This window comes from Mobula hypostoma, chromosome 20 (assembly GCF_963921235.1).
Source record: "Mobula hypostoma chromosome 20, sMobHyp1.1, whole genome shotgun sequence".
Classification (NCBI taxonomy): domain Eukaryota; kingdom Metazoa; phylum Chordata; class Chondrichthyes; order Myliobatiformes; family Myliobatidae; genus Mobula; species Mobula hypostoma.
This window is the reverse complement of record NC_086116.1, coordinates 16,023,833-16,037,044: the sequence shown is the minus strand read 5'-3', so window position 1 is coordinate 16,037,044 and position 13,212 is coordinate 16,023,833. Positions and strand designations below refer to the sequence as shown.

Genomic DNA, 13,212 nt, shown 5'->3' with positions numbered 1-13,212 from the left:
TGTACTTGTATACAACTGCTACAGAAGCTGAACCTTGTAGTGAAGATGACATCTGCTTCAATGACCCTTCAGAGACATTCCTGCTCAAGTCTAAACTTATGTAGTTACGTGCAGGGGAGGAGTTGCATGGAGGTGCCATGGCATTAGAAAGTTATCTCTCACCGTAGCCTCCCTCAGGACTCCAGTATATTATATCTCAACCCTTTCCCTTACAACAGCAGATGACTCCAACCCCTGCTTGGTTGCTTCTGACTTTCTCCAGATGTCAGTTTGCCTGACATTCTGATCTTCCTCCCACCAGCACTCTTCCATCATTCTGACATATTACCCTTTCCATCAGCATGTCCATGTTCCTCTTCTCCAGGGGTTTCCAACCTTTTCTTATGCATTGGACCCATACCATTAAGCAAGGAGGTCCTGATGAAGGGTCTTGGCCCGAAACATCAACAGTGAGTTCTCTTCCATAGATTCTGCCCGGCCTACTGAGTTCCTCTAGCATTTTGTGTGCATTACCATTAATCAAAGAGTCCATGGACCCCAGGTTGGGAACCCCTGCCCTACCCACTCCACTGTGGCCTTTATTCACATTATGTTACAAGGTCTGTTCTGTTGAGCACATTATCTCCGTGTTAAATGCAATTTTGCAGCTGTGGGCCTTCTTGCTAAATATGCAGTGGTCTGACATGTACCGCACATTTAATGTACCTTTCTGAGCCTGGACGGATCTGTCGAATAATATCTCAGAATATTGTAAATAATGAATAGTTATCTTTATAAGACAAAACAGTTGAAGGAAAGAGCCTTTCACGCCAGTTGGCTGCTTAATTGGTCAGAGAAATTGGTTCTGACCAGCCAGTAAAATATTCAGATTAATTACATAATTTTGTGTCAGATAGACTACACTAATCATAACTGCGTAAAGCTGTCTGTCAGGTTGCCCTGTTTTTGGCAAAGAGCCTTATTTGCCATTTTTGCATGCTGGTAAATCAAATATTTGACTTAAATGTTTTCCCTCTCTTCCATTTTAAAAGATAAATAATTTGAGGTTGGTGTCCTCTGACTGCCCAACTAGCAGACTTAGCAAGATGTCCCTTCACTAATTGCATTTCCAAGCAGCCACCTTTTAAAATTAGAAACAAATACTATTTTTTAAATAAATGTAAAGTTTCAATGCATGTCAGTAAGAAAACATAAGAAGCAGCAAGCACTCTTTAAGGCCATGGGTCATTTAAAGGTGTTGAGACAAATTTTGAAATACAAGTTAGTTGTGGATTGCATGTGAAAATGTAAGCATAATTATATTCTAGTCATAACTGCTTTCAGTTCACTGTATAGTTTCATAAGTTGCTTTCTGACAGTGTTGAAAATTGCCTGGGTATATTCAGTTCACAATAAACAGGACAAATCCAAACAATCTACTATCAGTCATCAGCAATGTGATGAAAAGAATTGCTGACAGTTGTACGAAGATCTGTATGATCTGCCAGTATGATACAGGTTGGGTTTCGCTAGGATCACTCAGCTTCAAACCAGAGCTTTGCTTTCATCCAAACATAAAGTAAAGAATTTGTGTCTGTAAGTGAGGTGGGAGTGACTGCTCTTGACATTAAGGCATCATTTAACCAAATGTGAGTCCTGGTAAAACTGGAGGTCAACCAACCCAGCTTGAAGATAGCTCTGCATGAGTGTTGATGGCCTAGTCATCTTAAGGCTGCTTCATCAATAGCCCTCCTTCAGTGTCCTAAAATGAGAAGTAGAGATGTTTGTTGATGGTTATGCAATTTCCATTTGCAACTTCTCACAATGAAGCAGTCCATGCCACTGTGTGTTAAAGCATAGGCAATATTCAGACACAGGGCTGATAAGTTGCATGTAATATTTGTACTGCAGAAGTGCCCGGTAATGTCAGTCTCCCGTCTCCCATCTCCAACCACCCACCCTCGACATTCAACGGCATGGCCCGGTCCCCTCAAATCAACCTCCAAATCACAGCTGAAGTAGCAGTGGCAGCTGAGAGGCTGGCTATCCTGTGGGCAGAGGCACTGACTGACACTACAAAACCTTTCCAGCATCTATAAACAAGGCACAACTCAGGAGAGCGATGGAATACTCCTCACTTATCTGGATGCAAACATCTGCAAAGACGCTTAAGAACTTACAATTATCCCGGACTCAGCAATGTACTTGAGTGGTTCCTCATCTGCTGAAGCATCCAGTTCCTCCATAACTGGAACACAGTGGCTGCTGTGTGTACCTGCTATAAAATACACTATAGTTACTCTCCTAGGCTAGCTCAGTGCTCAGTCCCAGACACCATAAAAGATAAGAGCTTCAAAAACAAAGACACCATGACTGCAGTTTCTCTTCCAAGTCACCTATCATCCTTTTCTCTGTCACATATCTCATTATATATGGAGGTTTATAGTTGTCCCTTCTATGCAATGGGGAGCAAATCCAAGAACTCACTCCCAACAGTTTGACTATCTACACCTGTGCAACTGCGGCAGTCCAAGAGGACAGGTTACCATCACCTCTTGAAGAGTAGTAGATGTTGGTCTTGACACTGATGACCACAACCCAAACAAAAACAAATAAGAAAAAAAAATCTAATTAGCATCCTGTTTACTTGATGTTTAACTCAACTCTTTTTATTTTCATTCAAATTTCAGATCCACCCCAAGGTATCTTTTTATATTTGTTTTCACTTTCTGAAATGGCATGTAGTATCTTTTACCCCTGATCCACATAACCAACCAAAATGATTTGTTGCTTTAATGTGTTAAATAAACCTTAACGTTGGTCCTGTCCTTTAGCTGCATGCAGAAATATGGATAGCAATTGAGACACATGAGACTGCAGAAGCTGGAACCTGGAGCATGAAACAATCCACTGGAGAAACTCAGTTGATCAAGCAAGTCAACTGTGTCCTGATACAGGGTTTTGACTAGAAACATTGGCAATTCCTCTTACATTTGCTGAGTTCTTCCAACAGATTGTTTGTTGCTATGAATAACAATTCCCTTGTTATCTAATATTGACATTTAATTTACATTACATTTACCTTATTTGAAAATTGTCATATAAATTTTTGATATCTGGGGAAGTATGATTTAGAAAGTGTAACTTGGGAGATCAGTGCTATAATGTAGGAGTGCTGGCACTAAACCATTCTCTGTTTACACTGAAAATGGAAAAGTGTTGCAATTATTGGAATTTATCACCAGTCATATAATTTGATTAATTTGGATCTTTTAACTTGTATATAATTTTGAATAATACTCTCACTCATGCTTTTCTGAATTTGCTTTTATAAAAAAATATATGAACTTGGATATGCTGTGATGGAAATTTTAACTTGTTGGATGAAAAACAGGTGTATATATTATACACTTTAGATTCAGGGCAGCCCTGGCAAGACCAGCATTTGTTGGCGAGCATTGTCTCCTTAACTGAAAGGCTTTTGGAAAAAAAAGTGTAAACTGGAGATTCAAACATATTGCTGATTCTTTGTAAAATCTGAACTTGAGGCTGCAGACCTGGCCTTCGGTTGTTTGTCTATTAACTTTATTGTGCTCTTTTCTCCAATGTAATATAGAAAACACCTGTTTTACCATCTTCCTAATTTTTTGTTGAGCTCTAACTGGCAACTGATTCACTAACTCCTATTTTCAGCTGGTGATAATAATTATTGTTGTTTGATTATTTTCCTCTCTCTCTACTTCCTATCTAATTGTTTTTTTTTATTTCACTTTCAGCAGAAGTAGAAGAAGGTATCATAATTTTTAATCTTGTAAACCTGAAACGTTTTAAGAAATGCCTTAATCTCTGCATAATGATACAGGGTCAAAAATTTCTTTCTGAAGTGAAAACAAAATGAAATTGACTAAATTTTTAATTGAGTAGAAAGCAAAGGAGAGCTTCTTGAAACCTAGAAACAAACAAAAATAATTGCAGAATTGTTGACATTTAAATTTAAGAGGTTTGCCTCTTCTGCACCAAACATCTCCTAATATTCCCACCTGCTGCTGTACATGAGCCATGACTTTTCCACACCAGCTGCTGAAAAGTGAGTCAGCCTCAAAGTACATGGCAGCTGCAGTGTGGTGTTATGTCACTCCAATAGGAATGCCAGCTTTTATCCTTTAATTCCAGATAATTTTTAAAGTGATTTCAAATTCTCAAATTTCACGGTGGGATTTGACCTTTTGTTCTGTGTGTTCTTTCTAAAGACGTCTGGATTACAAGTCTACCACTTGCATTATTTTTTGAACAATTAGCGTTTAATCTTACTGAACTTCAAATCAATTTTCTGAAATAAAGGAACTTGTCAATAATTCTGTGCATATTTGTAATTCTGAATTATCCAAAGCTAAGTTTTATTTGTAAGAGTGTAGTGTATTATGGGGTCATTAATATACTATTTGATTTGTTTTGCTTCCCTACAGAAGAGACTAAGCCTAAACCAAAGTAAGTCATAAATTTAAGAATCTTGGCAATTTCTTTTGAAAAATGTCATAGAGTGACACAGCACAGAAACAGGCCTTTGACCCACAGGGTCCGCGGTGACCACCAAGCACCCATTTTTACACTGTTTGTTTTATTCCACCCACAATTCCATTAACTCCTCCCCAGATTCTACCAATCACTTGCACACTAAGACAGTGGCCAAATAACCAACAAACTAGCAGGTCCTAAGGAAATGGGAGGACCAGAGCATTCAAAGGAAACCTGTACAATCACAAGGTGCTGTACAAACTTCACACTGATCAGGATTGAATCTGAGTCACTGTTGTTATGAGGCAGCAACTCTGCAAGCTATTCCACTGTACGACCCATTAAATGTAAAAGATCTACTTACCTAGAATTATAGTTGACAAGTCAGCGGCATTGTAAGCAATCTTGTTTCCAGATAATCTCTTATAATAACTCTTCTAATTCTCCTTTGTGTTTTGCATGTTACACACAGCAGTGCCAATATATCAGTTCCAGTTTTCTTTTCCCCATCAAAAATACACTACCTAAAAACAACACACAATTTGAAAACCTGTTTCTAAAAGTGTATTTTCCTAACTTCCATCTAATATTGACATTTGTAAACACAAAATACTCTGCAGATGCTGGGATCAAAGCAACATGCACAACATGCTGGAGGAACTCAGCATGTCGGGCAGCATCCGTGGAAACAAGCAGCCAACGTTTTGGGCCGGAACCCTTCGTCAGGACTGTAGGGGGAAGGGGCAGAGGCCCTATAAAGAAGGTGGGGGGAGGGTGGGAAGGAGAAGGCTGGTAGGTTCCAGGTGAAAAACCAGTAAGGGGAAAGATCAAGGGATGGGGGGAGGGGAAGCAGGGAGGGGGTAGGCAGGAAAGGTGAAGAAAGAATAGGGGAAAGCACAATGGGTAGTAGAAGGAGGTGGAATCATGAGGGAGGTGATAGGCAGCTGGAGGAGGGGGCAGAGGGAAACTGGGGTGGGGGACGGGAAGGGGGGGAATTACCGGAAGTTGGAGAATTCAATGTTCATGTCAAGGGACTGGAGACTACCCAGACAGTATATGAGGTGTTGCTCCTCCAACCTGAGTTTGGCCTCATCATGGCAGTAAAGGAGGCCATGTATGGACATATCCGAATTGGAGTGTGAAGCACAGTTGAAGTGGGTGGCAACCAAGAGATCCTGTCTGTTGTGGCGGACAGAGCGGAGGTGCTCGACGATGCAGTCCTCCAATCTGCGTCGGGTTTCACTGATGTAGAGGAGACCGCACCGGGAACACCGGATGCAATAGATGACCCCAACAGACTCACAAGTGAAGTGTCGCCTGGAAGGACTGTTTGGGGCCCTGAATGGTGGCAAGAGAGGAGGTGTAGGGACAGGTGTAGCACTTACGCTTGCAGGGATAAGTGCTGGGTGGGAAATCAGTGGGGAGGGACGTGGATCAGGGAGTCGCAGAGGGAACTATCCCTGCGGAAAGCAGAGAGAGGTGGAGAGGGAAAGATGTGCTTAGTGGTGGGGTCCTGTTGAAGGTGGCAGAAATTGCGGAGGATAATGTGCTGGATCCGGAGGCTGATGGGGCGGTAGGTGAGGACAAGGGGAACTCTGTCCCTGTTGTGGTGACGGGAGGATGGGGTGAGGGCCGAAGTGCGGGAAATGGAGGAGATGCGGATGAGGGCATCATTGATGACGGCAGAAGGGAAACCACGATTCTTAAAGAAAGAGGATATTTGAGATGTCCTGGAATGGAAAGCCTCATCCTGGGAGTAGATGTGGCGGAGACAGAGGAACTGGGAATAGGGAATGGCATTTTTCCATGTTGCAGGGTGGGAAGAGGTATAGTCGAGGTAGTTATGAGAGTCAGTGGGCTTATAGGAGGTGTCAGTGGACAGATTGTCTCCGGAGATGGAGACCGAGAGATCAAGAAAGGGGAATTTTGAACGAACAGTAGCCACTCAGAGACAAGTATGTTATCAACTGATGCACAAGTAATACTCTTCATATGACTGTGACCATGGGACACTATTCTTATTATTTTATAACTGTCTCCTTTTTTGACACTATTAATCACAGGAGTCTGCCCAGGATCTCCACCCCATCAGCTATCTGAATGCGACAGGTTTCCCTTGGCTTCAATATTTAGTAACATCTGAAAACACATCAAACAACCTTTCATTATGTTGCCAGACTGCTCACCTGACATCCTGTCCTCCAGCATTTCTTCTAATTATACATTCAAAAGAACAAACAAACTGTACCTTCCGTCAAAAATTACATCTTCAGCCTGATTCCTTCCCCCTCCTGGACCACTGTCAGAAGGTGGACCATACTCTAACAATGAGCTGCCACTTGATGTCCCCTCCATCACCAACACTGCGTGTTTCCATCTCAGTAACATTACAGACCCATTGCCACTGTTTTGTCTATTGGTGCTGAAATTCACATCTTCAGATTCAGCCATCACTGCTCTGCACACTGATGTATATTGATTACTGTTCTCTTAAGTGTTTCAATTATAAATTTCTTGTATTCAATATCCTCCACGGTCTCACCTTCCCAATTATGGTAACTTTCTTCAGTTCTGTATGTCAACTTCACATTGAATTTTGGATTTTTGTCCATTGCTGGTTTCCTTCACCCAAATTCTTAAAGGCCAAGTTCTGGAATACCCTCCCTAAATGATTTCTCCACCCCTCTGTCCTTGAAACATCTTTTAAAACTAGTTTCATCAACCTAGCTATTGGCCATTTGTGCTTTTTGTCTCATTTTGATATATGTTACCATATTGAACAATTGTACCTGTCCTATAGAAATGCTGATTCTTACTTGTTGCATTTTGAACAATATTTGTCTTCTGAGTGTTTTTACATATGGTATCCATTGTTGCACTTTTGTACATTAACAATACTGTTAATCCAGAAGTTCAAAATTGATATTGAATTAATCTCTCTCCCTCTCTCTCTGTCTGTCTGTCTGTCTGTCTGTCTGTCTGTCTGTCTGTCTGTCTCTCTCTCTCTCTCTCTCTCTCTCATAGATTATTTGTGCCTAATCTTGCACCCAAAATGCCTGATGGTGAAAAAGTTGACTTTGATGCAAGTATACTTTTTGATTTGTCTATGTGCTTAATGCTGCCTGTGTAGATTTTTGTGATTCATGACAGCATTGATCAAGAAGGCTGTGCATTAAGCCTATTTACCGGACTAGAGGTGCTCCCAAGTGTGGAGCAACTTTTTGAAAGGTCAAAAAACTGGGAGAATCAATCGCAGTTCTTCAGTCTGTGCTCCTGTCTAGTGAATCTACATCTGCAGAGTTGAGATTAAAAACTCTTTATGTTCTAGTTTTAGTAAAAAAAATCCTTAACTGTTTATTTCTTAATTATAGTACCCTGATAATAAAAATACTAAAATAATGTATGGATCAATCCACTTTCCTTTTTCCTACTGAGTATGGAAACAATACATCTTTAAATGTTGTTTCCCATAAAACTACTTATTTGACGGCAAACGAAAGGAAACAATGGCCTCAGCAAACCTTGCGTCTTAACAACCAGTGAATAACTATTGAAATACAATTTTGTATCTATGTTTGCAACTGTGTCAGTCCCTTTTTATGTACACAAATCCCTTAAATACCAAGATTGGTAAATTAGCATTTGGGTCTGATTTTAGTTGGTTGGTTGAAACTAGGAATGTTGGTCAGGACAATTCCTTCTTTATTGGTGGAACTACAGCGAATTTGAAATCTCCCCTAGTACGTGAAGAATTCTCACTATAGTACATTACCATCGTGAAAATGTGCTTAGGACTGAGACTCGACCCCTAACTGTAAAGTCATGAACAAGGTTTTTACCACCTAGTATTAGGCTCAACTGATGACATCAATACTACTGGTAAATTATAAGATAGAACAAAAGGAGTTACAGTACAGTAAATATATCCTTGTACAACTATACTAACTTGACCAATTACTAACTATTTCAATTATTTCATTTCAATACAATGTTAAACTTGTGTATATATCAAAACTCAAGGTATTTTAAAGAAGAGATAAATGTCAGTAAGGTATTACAGTATAGAACAGGGTGAAGAGTTTCCTCTTGTATCCAATTAATGGTGAAAGAAAGGCTCATAATGATTAGAAGTGAATAAACATGTGGCTATCAGCCACAAGTTGTACCTGGGTGGGTATGTTCACTTACACTACATAAGAATAGAAGAAAGTAGGAACAGATGTAGGCCACTCAGTTTCTCAAGCTTCAGTTATGGCTGGTTTGCCTCCCCCAGGCCAATGTTAATCTGAATTTGACAAGTTTCAATCAGAAAATAAATAGCTTGTTGCAAATTCCAAATATACTCATCACAATATGCCCTCTTATCTTGCAACTTGGATAATTTATACTCTACTCCTGCCTTCTGGTCATTAATATTAATAACTAATTGAGGGCCAAGAGCTAATCTGGGGTTAGTTAAACTCTTCCACCTTATGAAATACCTGTTTATTCCACTCTCTCTTCTCTGTCATAACTTATTTTTAAACTATGCTAACACAGCTTCCCTAACACCAGGAGCTCTTGTGCACCTGTTATATGGCATTGTGTCAAATGTCGTATAAAGATCCACATATACCACATTCCCAGATTCTTCTTTATCAACCCTTCTTGTCGAACAGGAGCAAACTTATCAAATATGATTTGCCTTTCAAAGAGCTATGATAATTTGTTTACATCAAGCTTATCTAAGTAACAAGATATTTTTCTTTGATTATCAACTCCTGCATTTTGCTTATAACAAATGTTTGCTAACAGTCCTATAGTTCCCTGCCTTTTGTCCCTCCCTTCTTGAACAATGAAGTCACATTTGCAGATTTTCCACTAATGGCTTCCAAGAACTTAGTGAGTTTTGAGAATCAATCTCTCTGCAGCTGTTTCCTTTGAAACCTCAGCTTCACTGGAACCCAGTGACTCAACTTCCTTTCATCCTTAATAAGACTATAAGACGTAGGAGCAGAATTAGGCCATTCAGCCCATCAAGTCTGTTCTGCAATTCCATCATGGCTGATCCCAGATCCCATTCAACCCCATACACCTGCCTTCTCGTCATATCCTTTGATACCCTGACCAATCAGGAAACTATCAACTTCCTCTTTAAATATACCCACAGATTTGACCTCCACCGCAGTCTGTGGCAGAGCATTTCACGGATTCACTACTCTTTGGCTAAAAAAATTCCTCATTATCTCTGTTTTAAAAGGTCACCCCTCAATTTTGAGTCTGTGCCCTCTAGTTCTGGATACTCCCACCATAGGAAACATCCTCTCCACATCCAGCCTATCTAGTCCCTTCAACATTCAGTAGGTTTCAATGAGATTCCCCTGCATCTTCTAAATTCCAGTGAATACAGGCCCAAAGCTGCCAAATGCTCCTCATATGTTAACCCCTTCATTTCTGGTATCATCCTCGTGAGCCTTTTCTGGACTCTCTAATGAGAACTCATCCTTTCTGAGATATGGGCACAAAACTGTTGACAATACTCCAAGTGTGGCCTGACAAGTGTTTCCTCCTTGCTTTTATATTCTATTCCCCTTGAAATAAATGCCAACATTGCATTTGCAACCTCTTCCACAGACTCAACCTGCAAATTAACCTTCTTGGAATCTTGCACAAGGACTCCTACGTCCTTCTGCACCACTGATGTTTGAACCTTCTGCCCAGTTAGATAATAGTCCGTACTATTGTTCCTTTTACCACAATACATTATCTTACATTTCCCAACACTATATTCCATCTGCCACATTTTTGCCCATTCTTCCCATTTGTCTAATTCCTGCTGCAATCACATTGCTTCCTCAGCACTACCTATCCCTCCACCTATCTTCCGCAAACTTTGCCACAAAGCCATCAATTCTGTTATCCAAACCATTGACAAACAATGTGAAAAGCACCAGTCCCTACTAACCCCTGAGGAACACCACTTGTCACCGGCAGCCAACCAGAAAAGGCACCTTTTATTCCCACTTGCTGCCTCCTGCCTCTCAGCCATTCCACTATCCATGCCAATACCTTTACGCCAGAAGATTTTATCTTGTTAAGTAACCTCTTGTGTGGCACCTTATCAAACACCACCTGAAATCCAAGTAAATGGCATCCACCGCCTCTCCTTTGCCTACCCTGCTTGTAACTTCCTCAAAGAACTCTAATAGATTTGTCAGGCAAGATTTTCCTTCACAGAACCCATGCTGACTTTGACTTATTTTATCATTAGTCTCCAAGTACCCCAAAACCTCACCCTTATTAATAGACTCCAACACTTTCTGTTCTTTTGCCTTCCTCCCATCTTAAAGTGACATTTACAATCCGGGACCATGCCAGAATCAAGTGGTTAACAAATGAGGAGCGTTTAGCAGCTTTGGGCTTGTACTCACAGGAATTTTGAAGAATGAGTGGGAATCTCACTGAAACCTACCGAATGTTGAAATTCTAGATAAGGGGGATATGGTGAGGATGTTTCCTATGGTGGGGTATCCAGAACTAGAGAACACAACCTCAAAATTGAGGGGCAACCTTTTAGAACAGGGGTAAGGTGGAACCTTTTAGCCAAAGAGTAGTGAATCTGTGGAATGCTCTGCCACAGACTGTGGTGGAGGCCAAGTCTGTGTTTATAATTAAGGCGGAAGTTGATAGTTACCTGATTGGCCAGGGCATCAAGGGATATGGCGAGATGGCAGATGTATGGGACCAGTGAGATCTGTGAACAGCCATGATGTAATGACGGAGCAGACTGGATGGGCTGAATGGCCTAATTCTGCACCTATGTCTTATGGTCTTATAAATGGAATTGTTCATTTCAAGTTCGTCCATTCTGTCTGAAATAAACTCAAGTACCTTGAAATATTTAGTGTGTCTTCCAGCATAAAGATTTGTGCATGACCCAATATAAAATAACCCTGTTCCTAATAGATTCTGCAATATAAGAAACAATACCATGCGCACTTTCCCAATTTCTCTTCCACAGCGTATTGTGAGTTTAATTGGTGCAATTAAATGCAAATTGAAAATCTTGCATTATAATTGCAGATCTTTCAACCTTTTGATATTTCCCCATGTATGCTATTGTGTTACCTTCATCTTTATATCTGTTCTAAGCAGCAAGGAGATCTAAAGAACTAAACACGAAGCTTGGCAAATGCCGAAAATCTTCAGAAACGGGCACAAAATACTGGAGGAACTCAGCAAGTCAGGCAGCATTTAAGGAGAGGATATTTAGTGTGCGTTGATTTGAGGAACTTATTTTCAAAATCCCCTTTGAGTGGAGTCTAAGCAGAAACATAGTTCAGGAATTTGATTTGCAATCAGCTGGTAACCCTGTTGAGTGATTATATTGGTAATACTATATTATATTCACCAAAGACTGCTCTTCACCAGCAATTAAAAATTGTTCCTTTTTTCCTCCAGGACATTCAGAGGAAACGTATGGAAAAAGATCTCATGGAACTTCAAGCTCTCATTGAAGCTCATTTCGAGAATAGGAAAAAGGATGAAGAGGAACTTGTTGCCTTAAAAGAGAGAATTGTACGTTTCAATAGATAGATCTACCATAAAATTAATATCAAATAATGCTACATGGGACATTTGTTGCATGTTTAAGTCTGTACATAATTACCTCCTATCTGTGACCAAGTAATTTCCTAAAACCACAAAGACTAGAATTGTACTCTAATGCAATGTTCTAAAACTATATATTTGTCTTGCGTAGGAGATTTGCTTTTAGCTGCACAATATTTTGAGCTATAAAAAGTTATCATTTAAATTTGCAGTGGTCCCAACCTGGTCATGATCATGCACTCCATCTTAAGAACAGTAAATAATTATTAACAAAATGTCAGGGTTAAATTGTCTGCTCATCTTCAAAATAGGGCTATCAAATTCTTTATAGAGGGGGTTTCTGATGAGCATGTCATCCATGGACATCTCTGATACTGCAGTATTCCTTCAGTATAAGATTTGGGGCGGGGGGTACTTGAGTGGAACCCAGATCATCTTGAATCAGAACAACACACATAAAAGTTGCTGGTGAATGCAGCAGGCCAGGCAGCATCTATTGGAAGAGGTACAGTCGACGTTTTGGGGTGAGACCCTTCGTCAGGACTAACTGAAAGAAGAGCTAGTAAGAGATTTGGGAGTGGGAGGGGGAGATCTGAAATGATAGGAGAAGACAGGAGGGGGAGGGATGGAGCCAAGAGCTGGACAGGTGATTGACAAAAGGGATATGAGAGGGTCATGGAACAGGAGGCCCAGGGAGAAGGAAAAGGGGGAGGGGGGGGAAACCCAGAGGATGGGCAAGGGGTATAGTCAGAGGGACAGAGGGAGAAAAAGGAGAGAGAGAAAAAGAATGTGTGTATATAAATAAATAACGGATGGGGTACGAGGGGGAGGTGGGGCATTAATGGAAGTTAGAGAAGTCAATGTTCATGCCATCAGGTTGGAGGCTACCCAGACGGAATATAAGGTGTTGTTCCTCCAACCTGAGTGTGGCTTCATCTTTACAGTAGAGGAGGCTGTGGATAGACATGTCAGAATGGGAATGGGACGTGGAATTAAAATGTGTGGCCACTGGGAGATCCTGCTTTCTCTGGTGGACAGAGCGCAGGTGTTCTGAATCAGAGACAGGATTGTTACCAAGTAAGCCAGAACAACATAACATTAAGTGGGTACTTCATGAATAATTCCATC

General features: G+C 40.6%; 1 pseudogene; it reads left to right on the top strand.

Moving 5' to 3' along the window:
• LOC134359344 (troponin T, fast skeletal muscle-like) overlaps nt 1-13,212 on the top strand; it is a 50,537-nt pseudogene that overhangs the window by 24,220 nt on the left and 13,105 nt on the right.